Here is a 20,654-nt window from a genome sequence, read left to right as displayed (position 1 = left end):
GGTTATGAGTCTAGATTTTAGCAAACCAACTAAGAAAAATGTGTGAAAATCTCTCATTCCTTAGGCTGAATTACTGAATCCTGAATATCTGGTTAGTGCAAATATATTGATACATTTGACCCAATGTAACAATTTCATTATCATTGGTGTTACACCTTCAGGATCAATCCGCTCACATATTCAGCAGCGTTCTGCCAATATAAATATAAATCTTGTGATTCTTTCCATTTGGATGGTGATTCCTTCTGAGTCAAACTTTTTATGTATTTTAATAAAGAGAATTAGAGATTTATTCAACCATTGGAAAGGCCGGGGAGATTGAACATGCGGAAAGCTGCTGCAGTTGCTACCACTCGCAGGCATTGGAATGGTGGTTACCAGAGTTTGTTGGGAAGCCACGGGCATGTCTAGCTGGTTCTGCTAGGAATTGAGTCAAGTTAGCAGTGTGAGAGCAATAAGATCTGATGGGTCTTTGCAAAGAATTGACACATCATTGCAAGGCAATTTTCTTGGCTGTGGATAATAAATGGCTTCAGGCAAGGGGGAGGTAACTCCTCAGACAGGAAAGAAGGAGCTGCTTTGCTAGTAAAATATGCAGCAGTATAGGATTTTGGGTTTCTAGGTACTCAAACACAGGCAGTAGAATCTATCAAAATGTCCCTAATTCCAATTCTCAGGATCCCGCAATTTCTTTATCATTGCTGTACTTTTGACTTAGGAGATATGACATAGCTCTGACTTCAACATGTGCTGTAACTTAGCCATCAGAAAGACCAAACATTGAGTGTGATGATCAGAAACATTAACCTTGAAGCTTTAAGAAATAAGAGGTCCTTCTATATCAAAGAAAGGAGCTCCCTGACCCCTGACCATGTGTTAGCCTGATAATTTAAACACCCACATTTATCACTTTCTGTCTGCAAACTTTCCAGTGCAGTCAGTTCCACAGTCCTTGCACTCATATGCAGTCAAATTTCTACTAAATTGTTCTATTGCAATAGCAACTTAGTCCCTAATGTCTTGCCTTCTACAGATACTTGACTCCAGCACCTATATGCAAAAATGAAAATTGATTCATCATTGTATCTAGTTGGCCACCAGGGTCATATTTCACATGGGTAAATAAGCATCTCTGATTTCAAATCTAATCTGATCAAAGCACCTATTCCAGATTCTCATTTTCATGATTCTCTTCCAGAAAACAGTTCCCCATGTGACATACTATGTCAGTAAGTCAAGCAATTCTTGCAATTGTTATGGTTTTGATGCAGCTAATTACACAACCTGTGGATGAGCTGGGGGATTGGATATCAGGGAAGTTGTTACCGCTAATATAAATTTGCAGCATCAAAATGATGGTTCTAAAGAGTTTACTGGGAAATCATAGGTATATGTAAAAACTCTATGAAGCCTCTGTTTAGTTTTATATAGTGGGCTAGATTATGCTCATGGATCACGTTAGATATGACCAATTGTGACTTCACAGATGATTTTCCAATGTATATTCTCTCAGTAATCATGTTTCCATTTTCCCACAATTTTACCAAAAAATACATTAATCTTTTTAATGTATTCCAAAATCATGGAAGCAAAGTAGTGTCTTGGTGTTATAACTCACTTTCCAACCATCTGAATAAATTGCTATTTTTTAACCAAGAAAAATCTATGATGCTAGTTGCATTTTTCTACCTATTTAGACAGTTTTAGAATCCTTCATATCTGCCTTTGCTGTGGATAACTTTCTCTTGGGTTTAGGATCTAATCTCAGACAGCATCTGAGAAAGCAGATAGAAAATGGAGAGAGACATATGCATTTTCGTTTTTGATGATTGATTTGGTGCCAACTCCATGAGTTGAACATCATCCACCATCACCGTTGCCAGTTACATACATAAAATATCAGGCAGGCAATGGATTTGAAAGGACCTGCCAAGTACAGTGTTGAAAACCCTAGAGATATTGATTTTACAGTTTCTCCAGTGATTCTACATCATGCTCCTTTACTTTCTGGCAATCTTTATAACTTTTACACTGACATAAATTGCCATAAAATAAGCATCCAGTACACCCCTCCCCTTCCTCCTCTAGAAATGGTTAAGGACACTCCATTATTCTATTAACATGTTTGACCATTAATTCAGCTGATCTCCCTGGGAATGACGAGGTGACTTTAAACTTGGAGGGCAATTTGTACTGCCCAGCAGATTTATTATTATCCTCTCTAGTGGAAAGCACATGAATTCATCTAAACATTTATTTTCCTTAGTGTGCCACTATTTTTCTTTTTATGTTTTTTAAAGTAGATTTAGTGGCAGAATATTAGCAGCTGAGGATACCGGAGTTGTTGTCTACTCAGCGAGGCAGGCAGTTTAGCTCTCTGAATGTGGCCTCAGACCCAGAGATTTTCATTTTGCTTAGTGAGAGAAAGCAAAATGGAAAATAGGGAGGGCAGTACAATGCTCCTTAATTGGTCAGAAATTAGTCAGTCTTGAGATGAACAAAAGGGCTCTAGGCCATAAAGACGGTTCTACAAATAAGACAACTACTCAGCCTAAAATACTGCTGTATTAGTTTTTCATTTCTTCCATAATAAATTACCACAAACTTTGTGTCTTAAAACAATACCAATTTATTATCTACTGTTCTGTGAGAATTCCCATACAGATATCCCATACAGATAAACTATCAACAGAGCCATGATCCATTCTGGAAGCTCTAGAGAAGACTTCTGTTCCTTGCCTTATCCAGCATCTAGAGCCATCTGCATTCCTTGGCTTGTGGCCTATTTCCTCCATTTTCAAATTCAGAAACGGTAACTAGAGTCCCTTTCACATTGTATTTGTTGATCCTCTTTTCTGCCTCTTCTACTTTAAGGACAGGTGATTAGATTGAGTCACTTATTTAATCCAGGATAATCTTCCCATTTCAAGGGCAATTCATTAGCAACCTTAACTCAGTCTACAATCTTAACTCTCTCTTGCCATGTAAAGTAAGATGTTCATGGGTTCTGGTGATTAGGATGTGGATGTCTTTGGGGGCATTATAGTGCCTACCATAACCGGTAAAATAATATGGATCTTTAATTCTGAGTAAGGATATATGAACTGGGTACTTTACATTTAAAATGCTACGTATGAGTCACCCTAGTGTTCACAAAATAAAAGGAAATAGAACAACAAATTCTGAATGAAGACTTTTTCCCCCACTAAGAAGAGGGAAAAATGGTTCATTGATTTTTGCAGGGGTGCCGGAAAATTCAATGGGTCAGGAATAGTCTTTTTTGAGTAAATGGTACAAGAACAATTGGAAATTCACATGCAAAAGAAATTGAACCTCTTCCTTAGATATCCCCCATACATAAAAAATGAATCATAAACCTAAATGTACAGACTAAAACTACAAAGGTATTAGGAGAAAACATAGGGGAAAATCTTCATGAATTAGGTAATGTCTTCTTACATATGATACCAAAAGCACAGGCAACAACAGAAAAAAAAGTAAATAAATTGTGCTATACCAAAATTAAAATCATTTGTGCTACAAACAAAACCATCAGTAAGGTGAAAAGACCACCTATAGCATTGGAGAAAATAATTGCAAATATATTTAATAAGGGACTTGTATCAAACATACGCTTAAAAAATCTCTGATAACTCAATAACAATAAGATTTAAAATCCAATTAAGAAATGGGCCAAAGATTTGAAAAGATATCTCCTGAAAGAAGACATGTAAATGCCCAATAAACACATGAAAAGGTGTTCAACATCATTAGTCATTAGGAAAATACAAATTAAAACCACAATGAGATATGACTTCACACTCACTATGATGACTATAATTTTTTAAATATAGCCAATAACAAGTGTTGGTAAGAAGGCAAAGATACTGGAAATATCATGCATTGCTAATGGGATTGTTAAATAGTGCATCCATTTTAGAAAACAGTTTGACAGTTCCTCAAAACATTAAGCATAGTATTACTGCGTGACCAAGAAATTCTATTCCTGTTTATATTGCCAAGATAAGTGGAAATATATGTCCATACAAAAACTTGTACACAGATGCTTATAACAGCTCTATTCATGATAGCCCCAAATTAGAAACAACCTAAATGTTCATGAAATGATAAATGGAATAATAGAACATAGTATATACATACAATGGGATAATATTTGCCAATAAAACAGAATGAAGTGCTGGTACGTACCACAATGTAGATTAACCTTGAAAACATTATGCTAAGTGAAGTCCATCACAAAAGCAATACAATCCCATTTATTTGAAATGTATTATTCTATAGTTTATATGAAAAGTCCAGAATGGGCAAAGAATGTAGATTTAGGTGTAGCTAGAGTGGAGAAAGCAGAGATGAGGGGATGGGAAGTGAGCACTAATGGGTATAGAGTTTGTTTTGAGGGTGATGAAAATGTCCTGGAATTAGATTGTGTTGATGGTTCTACAACTCTGTGAATGTACTAAAAACCACTGAACCATACATTTTAAATGGGTAATTTATACGGTATTTGAATTAGTCTTGTCCAAAACTGTTAAAAAAGAGTGGCAAAGCTAACGTGTAATTGTGGAACGTAGTTATCTGAGGGGCTGCCACAGTTTTGCTATGATGACCAGTTAAAGGTGATTCCTGGAAGTCAAACAATGCCTAGAAATTGCCTTGTAATACGTTAACAGTTACCTATTAGTGTTAATGCTTGTTATGAAAAATTGCTTCTCTCATGTATATGACTACTATTAGAAGAATGTGGCTCTAACACCATTTTGATACACCTGGTTGCCTGCTGTTGGCCGTGAACAGCGGACCGATCACTTTAAAAAGATGGACATGTGAGTTTTCTTATATTTATAGTGAGCATAATAACATCTTCTTTTTATGGTTTTTTAGATTGAGAGATACTGCATGCAAGTGCTTTGCACAGTGCTTGGCACCTGATGGTTGTTCAATAACCCAGAAGACATCCTTAAGCAGACATTAAGCCCTGAATTTGCTGCAGGTTGCAAACCTTTATATCATCTGCTTTCTGTATGTTTTACCTGGTTATCCCGATGTACTTCAAACTGAATGTGTTCCAAACACACACCTTTTCCCCAAGGCCACTCTTTCATTATCCCAAATCCCTCCTCTCAACTCTCTTCCCCCATCCCCAGCTTAAACAGCCACTGAGTTGTAGTGATTCTGCTTCCTGAGTGGGGTTTAGTTCTCTGGTTTAGGCCCATGTCATCTCTCACCTACATGACGGCTACACCTTTCTGATTGGTCTTTTTAATTTCATGTGGCTGTGATTATCCCTATAATGAAATAGCATGCAATTATAGAAAACACAAAACAAAAAAAAAGAATAAAGAGGTTCTAGTGGGGAAATATATCAAAGATTTGTTAATTAAAAATAAAGTGCTGACTAGTGTGTAAGATGTGCTGTGATTTGTGAAAAAACAAAAACATATAATACACATATATACAAATATATATTTATATATACATATTTTATACATATGTATATTTGTGTCACTGTTATATTTGCATAAATATTCTCTAGAAGGATATTCACACAAGCTAACAATAGTTTTGCCTGTTTGTGGGGATGGGCAGTAACAGGGCATAAGGACAACGAGGGTGAGAGAAATGAAAGTTCCCTATATACTGTTTTAAATATTTTTCTTATCTTTGAATAACTAATATTCATTGCTTTCTCAAATCACTAAATTCAAATTATGTAAAAAAATAATGATAATAATAACTTCCATCTGAGAAATCACTGCAAAATGTTACCATGAAAAAATATTTACAATTTTGAATTTGGAGGGATCACTTAGGGGGGTTGGAATGTGGTGCTAGTTGTTATAATGCTTCGATTATCACTTAAATGTTGTCTAGTACTCAGATCCAAAATAATATCACTAAGTTAACCAAGAAGATGAAAAAAAATCTCAGGTTATGTAAGAGTGGTTTAAAAAAAAAGGTAAAAGGACTTCAGATGATTTGGCACTTGTTCTGGCTTCACCCCAAACTAATCTTGATAGAGAAAAATGTTCCTCTGGAGGAGACTTCAGACTGAATGGTCAAACGATTGATACCAGTGCAATGGAGACAGAGAACAAAGGAATTTTGCATGCTTGATCAAATTCCATACACCATTTAATTAAAGGCAGACTTGGGTGGGGACACCCCTTGTAAGACCAGATCCCTCTTCTTAGATGAAGGAAAGGGTGCTACTAAGGGGATTGGCGAGCTGGGCCCAAAGCACTTGCCTAGCATCTGACACTGCAGTTATTATATTTAGGAATAAAGCAACTGTGAGCACTGTCCCCTGAGGATGGGTGTCCAGCATGAAGGAGTGGGGCTGCTGAGAAGCCCTCAGCATAAGAAAGCACACCAACTGTTTAGAGCATGTGGGACTATTGAGACACTGAATACTGAGAACCCACCTTGGTTCTGATCTGGTCTCTGCCATAATCTACTTAGGTTACTGTGGGTGACCTCAGTTTCCCTGTTTGCAAAATATGTTTATGGATGAAGATAATTTTTAAGGTACCTTCATTTTTTAGAATTCTATGAAGTCAACTAGAAAATCAGTATATATCACATCCATCTGGCTGCATTTATTATTATATTTTTGTATGACTTTGAATAAAGAAGGGCTCAAATTATTTTCATGCTAATGAATAAAACACAAGGAAAACACCAAAAACCAAAGGTCTTTCTTGAAGATGAGAATTATTTGTCAAAAAAAACCCCAAATTTAAAAAATCTACCGACTTCAGGGGTACCTGGGTACCTCAGTCAGTTAAGCAACCAACTCTTGATTTCAGCTTAGGTCCTGATCTTTGGGTCCTGGGATTGAGCCTCACATCTGGCTCTGCACTCAGCACAGAGTCCGCTTTACCCTTTACCTCTGCTCCTCCCCCTGCTCTTTCTTTTGCTGTCTCTCTCTCTCTCTCTCTCAGATAGGTAGAGAAAATCTTTAAAAGATAAAATAAAATAAAAAATGAAAAAACCTACCCATTTGAAATCTTTACACACTAAAAAGGAGGGGGAAGAATCATGTTCATCATTACAGACTCACACTATATGTGAAATTTTTGTATTATACAAATTTGTAAGAATTTGTATAATATCCTGTGATTTGGGATAATTTAATTGTTTCTTCTTTTTTCTAGTGTTTAAACTATTAAAAAATGAAAACTACCCCTTGAGTATAAAAAATGCTGTAACATTACCAGACATAATGGAACTACATGGTTGGGATTGGGAGGTGAAGGACAGAGGGCATCTGTTGAGCAACAATAGTGTCAAGCTAAGAGAAAGCATGCATTTATTCGAGAAAGGAAGGCATGTGAATTGTGTGTGTGTACGTGTGACTTCTTAGGTCTTGAGAGATTAAATCTTGGTACAGAAAAAAATAGGCTCATTCTCTATCCAACTCTTCATTCATTTTTCAGTTAGACAGAAAACATTGATGAAACATCTATTTCATAGAAGTGATTGTCATGCTCATCATTGTTTCTCAGCTGTAGTTTTTTGCACAGAGGAAAGACTAAGTGTCCTGTTGGGGTGAACCAGGGTTTATTCCTCAATGGTAACATGTGATCTGCTTATGCAAAGTCCAGAAGGAGTTCATAATATGAAGGCGAGGGGGAAAAACCTTGCAGGCAGAGAGAATCACATAGGAAATGGTATTGAGTGTAAATGGAGTGTAGACATCTGAGAACTGCCAGCGGAATGGTAAGACTTGAGTTAGACGAGGGATAGAGCAATAGATGGGGAGGTAGTTGGGCCGTGACGGGACAGTACACACCCGTGCCATCCTAGATGCTGTGTCATGATCTAGGGTTTCATACTTCACTGGTTGAAGCAGGTCTTATCTGCTCTTAGCCAGCCTGTCCCCATGCTGTGTGGAGCACAGCGGAGCATTGACAATTCATGTATGCGCTTGGTGTTTTTTTATAACAAGGACATTCAGTACCAGTGATGCTTCCTTTCTCATGTCCCCTCCTTTCATAAGTCCCTCCCACCTCACTGCCTGTGTTGGGGTATCTTAGCACTGGCGAGGGGAAGCCAATGCATCTTCAGGCCTAGTTAGTTTCAGTGGTTGACAGGAATTGAAATGCTAATAATCTTTTTTTCTTTCCCTGAGTTCTTATAAAGAGACAAATGAGTCACACAGCTGCAAATCATCTGATGGCAGGAAGAATCTCTGACAGCTTCATTTGAAGTTCCAAAGTTCCTGTTTTACAGCTTGTTTAATGTTTGGTAAAAGATAGGCTGCTTAAATTAGAGAAACCTTGTGGTAGGATATATAGTCTCATGGTGAGTGACAAGTTTTTCCAAAAAAAATTCTAAAAGAGAAGAAAATACACAATTTTGTAAGCTTGGGGAAAACAAAATAGTCTTTCCTTTTCTATGGCTTATTTTTTGTTTTAACCATTTGCAGAGCGTGCAGTAATGTACAACACAAATATTTTTCTCAGCTTGGTCCATTAGTTAAGGACTTCTTCCAGCTCTACTCAAAACTGTCCTCTGTATATGTAAAACAATCCACAGCCAAGATTAGATAAATATTCATGTATTGAAGAAAATAGAAAGTAAACCAGGATAATCCTCAAATTATTTAGGGTTATTGGAATAGACTGTCCACAGGGTTTCCTTCATGGCAGGTTAAGTTCTGTTGGATAAGGCACACAGAGGCCTTGCCACCACACAGAGGGTGGTGCGGCTCATAATCTGAATGATTTTATCCTCACATCTCATAGACCCATTCCCCTGTCATTGTTTTTCTCACATACCTGGTGAGAGTTCCAAGTCTACCACTGAAGAATAGTGAGTCTGTGGACAAGTCAACTACTCACTCTGAGTCTGTTTCTTCATTTTGAGAATCACAAGACTGCTTCCTGGTTCTTGAATGTATAACTACAACTTGGTAGTAGGCAAAAATCTGTTATTTTACACGTGAGGAAATTGACTTTGAAAGAGGGTATGTGACAAAGTCCTAGAATAATAACTCTCAGTGGGGGGCACTTTTACCCTGAGGGGACCTTTGGCAGTGTCTAGAGACATTTGGAGTTTTCTCAGGTAGATAGTGGGAAGAGGGGCTGGTTTGGCATCTGGTGGGTACAGACCAAGGATGCTATTAAACATCCTACAATGACGAGGCCAACAAATCATCAACCAGCCCAAGATATCAATAGTTCTGAAATTGAGCAGGTCTGACCTAGAACTGCAGAATCCAGGTTTAGAAACTAGGTCTACTCAATTCAAGTCTGAATTCAAGCATTGTACTAATTTGCTTATCAATGATAGTAGTTTAATTCCTCCAGGAACCTCCTAACGAGTGAAATGTACCATATCAGACAAATGTGGGAAGATATTAGTTGTCTGTCATGTACTTGAGAGCTCATTTTAATTTACCCAGGTAAGTTATAGAGAGTTTCACCTATTTGCAATGGCAATTCTGTAATTAGCAATTTATTTTCTTCATTGATTATGAAAAATCATTTTTCTGTTTACCAGAGAATTTGTGCCTCTCTTTGATGGTTGCCTTCAAATCACTTTCTGTCTATACCTATCTCCATTCTTTGATCTTGAATGATACTTGTCAGCCTGCACTCTCTAATGTTGTAATTTTCCAAAAATCTACAGACAAATTGAATCTAAGCCAGACACCCGTAAGACAAAAGTTCTGAAAGAAGAAGCCCTATGTCACCCAAAGGTCTCATTTGATATTGGCAGAATCCTAAAATCTGGATTCTAAAGCCTCAATAATATAAATGGGCCCCAAACAAGCAGAACTGTCAGAGCAAAGTGTCCGTGTTGTATTTGTTATCCAAGGTTTGTAATTGCTGAAGAAGTTAATGGAATTGTCAGACCATTGATAAAAGTGGATCCTGAAGAACAGGAGGCAGATTTAATGAGCAGCTCACCTCTGTCCTCCCAGTGCAATATGCTTGCTATCCCAGTCCTGACACCCCTTTGTTCCAACCTTTTCTAACATGTATGACTTACCAAAGAGAAAGTGGTCAGTTTTCCCTATAATTGGTTTCAAACTTCTGTCTCTGATAAGTGCCTTCATTTAGCTTGTTCTACAAATCGCCCCTTTAAGGCTCATTCTAAATATGCTTCTTGGAGTATGTACAGTGATTAGATTGAATGTGCTGCTCCAAGGTGAGGTCTAACAAAACACAGTGCATTTTTTTAAATAATAATGGAGCTGAATAATCTTTAATATGGGTTTTTATTAAAATAACTCATATCTTTCTTCAGGTCAATATGCTGTAGTACCTTCCCATTAAGGAGATATTACGTCCTTTTATTACATTCTACGAGACTCATTATTCTGCATTTATCTGCATTGAATTTTCTATCTATTAGCCCAGGTATTTAAGTGAGCTAATTCTTTTCCTACCTGAGGATTGTTTTTCAGGGATGACCTTTCCTCCCAATTTAGCATCATCTGCAAACCAGAACACTGGAGTGTAAGTAATGTGCTTGCAGTCAGTTATTTAAGATCCATAATAGCGGGTTATCCAATATCATTTTTGGACCAAGGTAGCTCTGCCATGAGTAGCTTAGCTGTGATTATATCCTTTATCTCCTATTTCATAACATAAGAAGGCTTGATTGTAATAAAAGCAAGAAAAAATACCTTGATTAAAACAAAACCTCAGTTTATGTAGAAGTTTCTTCTGCTTGATTTCTTTGTAATGCAGTGTCCTCCAGGATGAATCTGCAGAGTGCCGCTCACATCCTGGCAGGTAACTATTCACTTTAAAACCCTGGGTCACCAAGATAGACATCACTTAGACCTGGAAAATTGGTGCAATTAATTCCAGGCCTTTACTTCAGGAGTCCCTGAACTGGTAACTGTGGGTCAGTGACTCCAGGAAGGGGTGGTGGGGAAAAGAATGCAACAAAGCTCAGCTACTTATCTGCAAGGATTTCCTAAGTTAAAACAGGGGATGCCTCTGCTTGTCCACAAACCGTGTAGGGAGAAACCATCCATTTGCGAAACATTTTTACCTTCAAGTCTACATTTAATATCAGCTGATCTTCTCTGAAGAAAATGGTAGAGACAACATGGGTCTTTCAGAGTGAATCCTTCCTGCCCTGAGAGCTATCTGTGACCCACACACTCCTAACTGAGAAGGCTGATCTTGAATCATACAATTTTGGAGTGAGAAGAGTTAACAAACATATGAGTAAATAGATGTAAATGGTCCATGTAAACAGTATGGTGTTGCTCTAAAGCATAAAGATAATAACTGCACTCTACTTTATTGGAGGGCTGAATTGTCCTCTAATAAATTACCATGTATTTAAAGCCTTGAAACAATGCAGATTTATTATTTTGCAATCCCATAGGTCAAAAATCCATTATAGGTCTCATCAGGTTAAAACTGTGTCAATGGAAGTCCTCTGTTCCTTTTTGAAGGCTCTAGAAGCAAATCCATTTCCTGTTCATTCAGGTTGTTGGCAGAATTCACTTACTTGCAATTTTAGGACTGAGGTTCCATAGCTTTGCTAGGTGCCAGTTTAGCAACATTCCCAGCTTCTAGAGACCTCCACATTGCCTGGCTTGCAGCTTCCTTCATCTATCTTCAGTACCAACGGTGGTATGTCAAGTCCGTCCCACACTTGGAATCTCTCCTGCCTCTTCCTCTATCACATCTCTCTAACTTCAACAAGGAAAAGTTGTCTACTTTTAAAAGCTCATGTGATTTGATTGAGTATCCTGGATAATCCAGGATGATCTCCTCATCTCAAAATCTATAACCCTTAATTACATCTGCAAAGTCCCTTTTGCCATGTAATGTAATGTATTCCCAGGTTCTAAGAATTGGGACAAAGATATATTTGGGGGGCATTATTCAGCCTTATACAGGAGGGTTTTTTTTTTTTTATTGGACTAAATTTACAGTGTAAACAGTTTTAACCTTATCATGGTCTCATGAGTTAGTCTTTGCTGATTAGTCCATTTTCCTGACCATGTTTGACCTCAGCAAGCCGAATTTCTAATTATAGCCACAAATAGCTCTTTCAGATTCCTACTATCCGGACTCCAAATGTTTGTTGCTGTTTTAGTAACATTATCCTTGTATTACACAATAATGTACTTGTTCACTGATTAATCTATACACATTCATCGATTTCCTACTTTATACCATAGACACCATTATTAGTGTCACTGCCAATCCATCTACCTTGAGTCATCTTGATCAGGTCAGTCCAAATTTCCTGTTATGTTTTATATTTGAGATATACACCTTCTTAACTTGCACAGCCCTGGAACAGAGAGCTAGAGGTTCAGTTCCCATGGTTAGTGTATATATTATGGATTGAGGAGATAAGTCTGCGAGTTGGAAATCCTAATCTTCCTAGGAATGTTTCAGGAAAGTTTTGGATTTGAATACTCCCACTTCCTCATCAATCTGCCTATCCAAGTCTTCAGAGTAAACAAAGTTTAAAGGTAGTGAAATATTTCTCCAGAATCTCAGTGTCATTGAGTATAAGATCATTTCAAGGCCATTTTTGGGTTTCTTTGATACCTGGGCAAGACTGTGGTAATTCTGCTAAATCCACTTTCAGAGACCACTTTCCTCTCTGAGTTGTTTCTGGAGAGACTAGAGGTTTTCCTCCTTATCTGGATGTTTTTGGTTATGAGTTATGTGGTAAACAGACTAAAGACCCATCCCCCAAATATCCACATCCTAAACCCTATGTCCTGTGACTATGTTATGTTACATGGCAAAAGGAAATTACGGTTGTAGATGGAATTACTAATCAATTGAGGTTTAGATTGGGAGATTATCCCGGATTATCCATGTTGGGTCCTCATAAGTGAAAGAGGGAGATGGGGGTTTCAGTGGCAAAGTGACAAGATGTGAGAAAGATTCAAGTAGCCGTTGCTGGCTTTGAAAATGGAGGGTGTTTACTAGCCAAGGAATATAGGTGGCCTCTAAAAGGTGAAAAGAGAGAGGGAAATGGATTCTACCCTAAGGCCTTGAAAAGGAACATAGCTCTGCCAACGCCTTGATTTTAGTCCCGTGACACTCATGTCAAACTTCTGATCCTTAGAACTGTGTCAGTGGCCCTCAGGCACACCCTCAGCTTTCTGTATTTCAGACCCTAAGCAAGAGGGTTCAAGGTCCTTCTACTGCAGCAGAAAGTGGGATAGAGGCAGTCACATCTCCTTTGTCAGCTGGGGGTGGATATCTGGCCCTGGGGAATGCATAGATTGCAAGGGGCTGCATCTTGTATACTTTTTCTCTCCTCTTGCATAAGTAAACTCAGTACCACTGGAGCCTAGTGTACACATTGTCTCTTCTTAGACACCTTCCATGGCTGGCACTTAATCGCCTTTTAACCTTGGCTGTATAGCTTGGTCACTCTGTGAGCAAGAAAACGGGTTAATTAATAATACAAAATATAGGGGGATGCCTGGGTGGCTCAGTTGGTTGAGCATCCGGCTCTAGGTTTCAGCTCAGGTCATGATCTTAGGGTTGCGAGATGGAGCCCCTCATGGGGCTCTGTACTCACCAGGGAGTCTGCTCCTCTCCCTCTCTCTGTACCCCTCCCCCGGCTCATGTTGTCTCTTTCTCTCTCTCTCAAATAAATAAATCCTTAAAAAATCATACAAAATATAGGTACACTTACTGTTACATTATTCTGTGTGCCTCAGTTTCCTTCCTCACTTATAAAGTTGAGAGGACCAGATTATTTGCTCTCTGGAATTCCATCAAGCTAATCAAGAGTCTACAGTTCCATGACAATGCATACTTGCTAAAATACAGCTCGCTTCTCCTCCCCCACACACCACAATTTATTGCATATTTTCTATAATACTATTTCTAATACAATATTCTTCAACTTCTGTATTAGAGTACTGTGTTTATCTTAGCGATGGGTTTAACATCAGTTAAAATATACCATGTCCTAAAAGTAGTTCTTAAATCTTCCATACAGAGATAAATACCTATGGCTGAAGTGAACTACATCTTTTTCCCCCTGCATTGCTTGCAATTAGGTCGTACATACAGCCTAGAGGATGGGCTATGGATTCTGAAGTCAGGCTGCCTTCACTGGAGTCCTTTCTCTATAACTCACCAGAAAAGATTTAATATAATTGACTAAATATTCCCCAATTGTAGGGTTGGTGTATGAACTAAATAAAATAAAGCAAGCAAAGCATTTGGAACAGTTCCTGGAACATCATAAGTATGCAATCAGCTTCTTAAACTTTGCAGTGATTCCGGTCGGTGCATTTTTTAGTGACACATTTAGTATTTTGTCATTATCACTCTTACTATATACAGAGGTCTTTCAGGTGGATTGTATCATTATAAAGTAGCTAATTAATACATGAAAATAAAACCACAGGCTCATCTTTTCCCTGTTGACCATGTTAAATTGTTGAGGGTATTATGCAGACTGAAAACTAAAACCAGTTTCCTCAGTTTATGGCAGTGTGCTGAATTCTTCACAATAGCAGGAAGCTCATATATCTATTGGCTTCTCAACTCTGCATTTTTTAAACAGAATACAAAACATACTTTCATAGTAATAAATTATAGCTATTACTGTAATTCTCAGTTGGCCTGAGATTTCTGTTAAGAAGTGTTTCCACATTCTCTACCCTCTCTAGGCATCCAGGTCTCAAGAATGAGAATATTATTCTTCTCTCAGAACATTAACACTGGGACCAAGTGAGACCATTGGTTGCTCTTTATTCCATGGCTGGGAAGCAATGGAATGAAAATAGAATAAAAATGCATACAATTTCATGTAAGCCTCCCAGCAACCCTCAAATAAGCATCCAATTTACCCAATTTTATAAATGAGAAGACCAGGACCAAGGGAGATTAAAATTACCTAGTGAGGTCACTCAACTAAAAGGGGGGAGAGCTGGGGTTGGGATCCAAGGATCTCCCTAATAGACACCCAGCTCTCTAGTATTGGTTACATGCTATGGAGTTGAATGTGGGTGGCTCCCTTCTTTTCAGGCCCAATTCTGACACCATGTAGAATTTCAGGAATTTCTAACATATTATTATATGTGATATTTTAATGAGAACACTCAAATAATCTATTTCCCCTCCTATAAGATGAGAATGCTTTTCTATTAAGTTAACAGAGGATCAGCTGCAGGTAAATATCATGTGAAACTTGTGTATACTTTTTTAAGACTTCAGTATGCAGTTCATCTAGCATCCTTAAATTTATAAAGATTCTGTGGCTTCTTAACTTCCTTATTAAATATGGATTCGTTCTCCTACTTTAATAGCATTCTCTGGGACAACTGTTTTTATAGAGTTTGTAGCTTCCTAAGAAGATGCCACTTTGTTGGTGACTGAAACACCTCTAAATTAATTACAGACTGAATGCATTGACCAGAAAATCAATAGATGCCCCATGAATTAGACTTTAGGTACTAGTGTGATGTGTGCAATGTAAGGTTGGCTCTTTGCTAAGCATTACCATGGCTCACCCTGAGTTTCTTCTACCTAAGGAGCACGTGCCTTAAATCCCTGGCTATCATTAAGCAAGGATGGCACACAGCTAACCCCATTCTCGGAAGCACTCAGTGTCATTGTCTTTATGTCAGTATGAAGGAATGGGACATTTATTTGGTCCATACAATTCAGCACCTATGAGGACCTGCTTCAGAGGTATCAGTCCTTCCACAGCGAGCAAGCTAAAACTCTGTTTCTTTGGGGACATGGAACCTATTATAAAGACTTTGCCACTATACCTCATTGTTGTCAGTCTGGTTTGATTGCCAAGAAAATGTCATGCTTAACTCTGCTCTTTTGGGAAGGATCCTCTCCTTTCTTCTCCTCTGGGTCTTAGGAGGATGGGAGATGGTCCTAAAACTTCCTTGTGTTTTGCTGTTCACATTGTGATTCTGTATCTTTGTAAAAAGCTCACCCATTTTGAAGAGGAAGAACTTGTTTCCCTATCTTCCACTGAAACCATGTTGTTAGCTTTTACAAAGATTAACACAGCTCCATGGGGGTTAGATGGTTTCAATCTCTTCTGTGTCATAGACAAATGACCACCCTCACATCTAAGGAGCTGCAAAAAGCAAAAACCTGCTTACTAGACATAAAAACAACCATTTGTTTCCTACTGATCCTGAAACTGGATAGTTGTCTTTGCTCACTAACTTGATATGGGGTGTTCTTTGTGCTTCCTCACGCTTTGAATTTTTTCTACTTTTATCTACTATATTCTCTCTTTTTTTAGAGAATCGCCCAACTTTAAAATTTGAACAAGTTGGGGCAATCCTTATTTCACTCTTCTAAAAAAAATTTTAATGATACCCAATCCCCCAAAAGCCACATCCATCTTCAGGGATGTCCAGGGGAAAAAAACCACAACCTAATGTTATTTGGCCTTGCAAAGATGAAGTAATTTAAAACAGAAAGATTGTCTACAATTCACTTGACTTTGTGATATCTACTTATAATATGTCATCCTGACANTTTTAATGATACCCAATCCCCCAAAAGCCACATCCATCTTCAGGGATGTCCAGGGGGAAAAAAACTACAACCTAATGTTATTTGGCCTTGCAAAGATGAAGTAAATTTAAAACAGAAAGATTGTCTACAATTCACTTGACTTTGTGATATCTACTTATAATATGTCATCCTGACATTTATAACTAGATGAACTGCGACAAAACAAATAAATAAAAAAGCAATACAACAATGCAGAATAACCTTCGTTACCTGGATCTAACATTAAAGATTGACAGTAAGATGGTGGGGCAAAAAGAATAAGAGGAAGAAATAAAATAATTTGCAGATGGTTCTTCTCTAAAAGCAGAATGAGTAAAATCTCTTTCTAGGGTCTTAAATAATTGAAATTCTATCAAACACATATATCCCCCTGTAACAGGTTCACACAATTTTCACAACACTGTACGTTGTTACTTTCTTTGGCTTTTGCTGTTCTGCACTCCCTGAGGATGTTCTCCAATGATTATTTCTTTCTGTCTTTATTTTGTTTCTTTCTCTCTCTTTTTTTTTTCTTCCACCCCCCTCCTGTTCCCTGAGGAAGTCTGCAGCCATAATGCCGAAGTGCTGCTAAATGCAATAAGGCAAAAATCATCACGGCTTGATGGCACCAGAGTGCCAGTGCTTTGGATAAAGAATTATCCCACTAACACAGCATGAACCAGCCAAAAGGAAAAAGAAGAAAACGATCCACAAACTCATGGCGTATTTATTTTTTATGACCCTAAGCACCTTTATTTAAAAAAGATAAAATGGGAATCACTGGATGGGTATATTTGAAGGCGGGAATCGCAGAGGCAATTTGGACCAGCTGTGGTTTGTGTGCTGGTCCTTGCCATGGGGTTATTGAGCTGGGACGCAAATATACGTTGTCCACCAGCTTCAATCTGAAATAAAAGGTATCCTCTTTGATTTGTTCTTTGGAACAAAAGCTATGATTTTAAAATAAGGTTTCTGTAGTTGGAAATTTTTTTTAAAAATGAGTTGAATGAGTTCTGGGTTTAAAGTATAAAGGAAACATGTTTTCTCTTAAAGTCTCAACCTAGGTTATAATAAATATTAAATATGTGTGTGTGTGTGTGTGTGTAACACTTACGCTTTCTCTTAGTAAGCTTCACCCATTAAATAGGAACTTCCCTTGTTCTTCTACTTATATTACTCTTACTTCCCCCAAAGCACCAGCATTCATGCTGGGACTTTAAGTTCTCTCGCTTCCTTTCTCTCTGTGTCTCTCTCTGCTCAAACTCAGATGTATGATTTAATCACTGTGGACTTGGGCATTCACTATGATGACATGAGTAAGTATGCTAGAGTGATCCANGATTAAGTTCTCTCGCTTCCTTTCTCTCTGTGTGTCTCTCTGCTCAAACTCGGATGTATGATTTAATCACTGTGGACTTGGGCATTCACTATGATGACATGAGTAAGTATGCTAGAGTGATCCAGTTTAATTTAGCTTGGGCATGATTAAGATTTTCCTTAATTTCATTGTAAAGTAACTTATCCTGTAGCCAAATCCAAATACTGTTTGTGCAGGTTTTAGGTTGTCAACTAATCTTCATTGGAAATTGTTGTATGTTTGCGTATATAGATGAAGATTTATTGATTTATTTGGAGTTCATCTTCATTCTGTTTTTCCTCTTTAATACATTTCTCAACTTTATTTAGATAGCCAGCAAGAAGAATAGCATCTATTGTGGTAGACAAACAGATCGCCATTGTTAGTTTAGACATTTTTGCAGCAAATTTCAAATTGTAGACCCAGTTCCTAGTACTGAGTGCCCATTTCACAACAAATTATGAAGAATTCTACACATGTAAAAGGCCCTTTTCGATTATTTTACTTCTGAACATTTTGTTTAGCTACTAATAGGATTTTAATGATAATATTACTATGATAGGCGACAAGGCCTGCAAAGCAGCCCTTTAGGAAATTCACTTTTTTGTTTTATTGCACTGCTCTCTGGATTGCTTCTTCCTGTGTTTCTGGTGTTTGTTTCCTTTTCTTCTTTTAAAATCCCAGTTAAGGATGGTGTTGTTCACAAGATGGAATCGCTGAAGAAAAATTTGTAACTTAAACAAAATTTTCTTAAGGGATTTTAAAAATTCAGTATTTTATAGTCCTAGAATTCCTAAAGGTAAGGGGAGGCTTTGGAGGGCTGTTATTTTGTATGTTATTTTTCCATGACAGTGTCTCAAATCAATGGGAGGGAAAGACTAGAAACCAAGTTTGGTTCTAAGTGACGAATTCCCAAGCAATGCTTTTGTGGACCATTTTCTATCAATAGTTTTGTGACCCAGCAGGTGGCATGGGAATGACATTATCACTACAGCTCCATTTGTTCCTTTTAACATACATTGTTGCGGCCTTTGTCCCATGGGTGAGACATCATTCTGTGCTCTGAGATTATGTGAGTTTGGGGGAAAGGGGCATTTTAGAATGGAAGTTGATAAGATACAGTAGTGAGTGTGCGTGTATGTGTGTGTTCAGATATATAAATCGACATTCCAGTAAAGGTACTTACTAGTTGTGTCACCTGGAATAAATAATTTTTATTTTACTAAATTTAATTTCCTTTTTTTGTTGTTTGTTAAACTGATACATTAGGCTAATTGCTATGACAAACAATACCTAAACTCAGTCATTGAAAAAAAAAATTATTGCTCACTTACATTACTTCCTGGTGTGCATTCCTCCTCAGGTGACTTTTTTGGGGTCACTCTTCTCCAAGAATTTATTTAGGACTGAAATTCCAACATCTCATAAGAGCCTTGGAATGCATCACTGTATTCTTCTGTACAGCAGATGAAGGTAGAAAGAGAGCCTGGAGTATCATGAGGGAGGTTTTCTAGAGACCAGTCCTCTAAGTAGCATAAATCAAATCCACCCGTATTTCTTTGGGTAGAATTCAGTCCAGTGGCAAGTGTGGCCCTGCCCAAATATAAGACTAGATGGAACATTAGGTCGAGTTGTATATCCGGGGAGGTGATTTGAAGATCATGCAGCCTTATCTCTGCCAAATAGGAAAAATCATAGCAACTATCTGTCAAATCTGTTTTGAGCAAAAAGAGAGATAATACATATAAAATAGTATCTAGTACTTGATAAACACTTGAGTTGTGGAGAAAACAAATAAAAATAAAAGGTCAAAGTAATCATATTTTATACGGCCAATATGATAAATGCCAAAGAGAAGTACAGGCAGATTATTATGGGAATTCAGTGGCACAGAGATTGTTGTTCACTGTGAGGATCGATGTGACCTTCTTAAATGTGGGACAGCCCCCATTTCTGTCCTCAGGAACTTAACTCTTCACTCCTGTATTTTCCTTTGGTGATCTCTTGTCTCTTCCCATGACTTCTATTACCATGTATCGATGACAGTACTGAATCAGCATCTGCCTCTTTGATTCCTCTCCATATGTGTATTCAAATGCTTAATGAAATACTTCAAAGTTTATTAGGCTCCAACTGAGTTCACCACACCTTCCTTTTCTGCATTTATTTCAACACTTCCCTTTCCCACAATCCTCTTTGCCCCTCTGTGTTCTTTACACCCTATCATCTTTCTCTCTCTGAACCTTCTTAAACAATCAGCCATTGAGTCTTGACAAGCTTACCTCCCAGATACTGCTCCATTCCTTTCCTCCTTCCCCACTTAATGCTGCTTGAAGACCAACCATCTCTATACAGACTATGCGATTTCTCTGCCTTCAGCCTTGCTCTGTCACACCAAGTCTTCACAGCAGCCAAAATGTGCCCCCCCCCGGAAATAAATATCTAGTCAGCTCACTCCACTTTCATAAGAATTTTGATTCTCTATTTTTATTAAGTAAGCATAGACTCCTTGGCATAGCTTAGAACACCCACAAACCATATCAACTCTCTGGCATTCTAGCTTTTCTCTTGACACTTTTTCTCGCTACAACGGCCATACTGAACATCTGTCCATTTTGCTCATGCATAATGGACTCTCTCATCTCTGGAACTTGCCACATGCTATCCCATCTGCCTGACATAGTTTTTCTTCCTACCCACCTGTGAGATTGTGATTTATAATAAGAAATATATATTTGGTCTTTGTCCCTGGCCCCTAATTCACACCTCCTAAAAGCCTTGGAATT

At 37.9% G+C, this 20,654-nt stretch overlaps 1 pseudogene; it reads right to left on the bottom strand.

The window, feature by feature from the left end:
• Positions 1–20,169, bottom strand: part of LOC117795945 — a 30,771-nt pseudogene extending 10,602 nt beyond the window's left edge.
• Between the last annotated feature and the right edge of the window lie 485 nt (positions 20,170–20,654).

The sequence above is a fragment of the Ailuropoda melanoleuca genome, chromosome 14, assembly GCF_002007445.2.
Source record: "Ailuropoda melanoleuca isolate Jingjing chromosome 14, ASM200744v2, whole genome shotgun sequence".
Taxonomy (NCBI): domain Eukaryota; kingdom Metazoa; phylum Chordata; class Mammalia; order Carnivora; family Ursidae; genus Ailuropoda; species Ailuropoda melanoleuca.
Note: the sequence above shows the minus strand (reverse complement) of the source record. Positions and strands in the feature narration are given on the sequence as shown.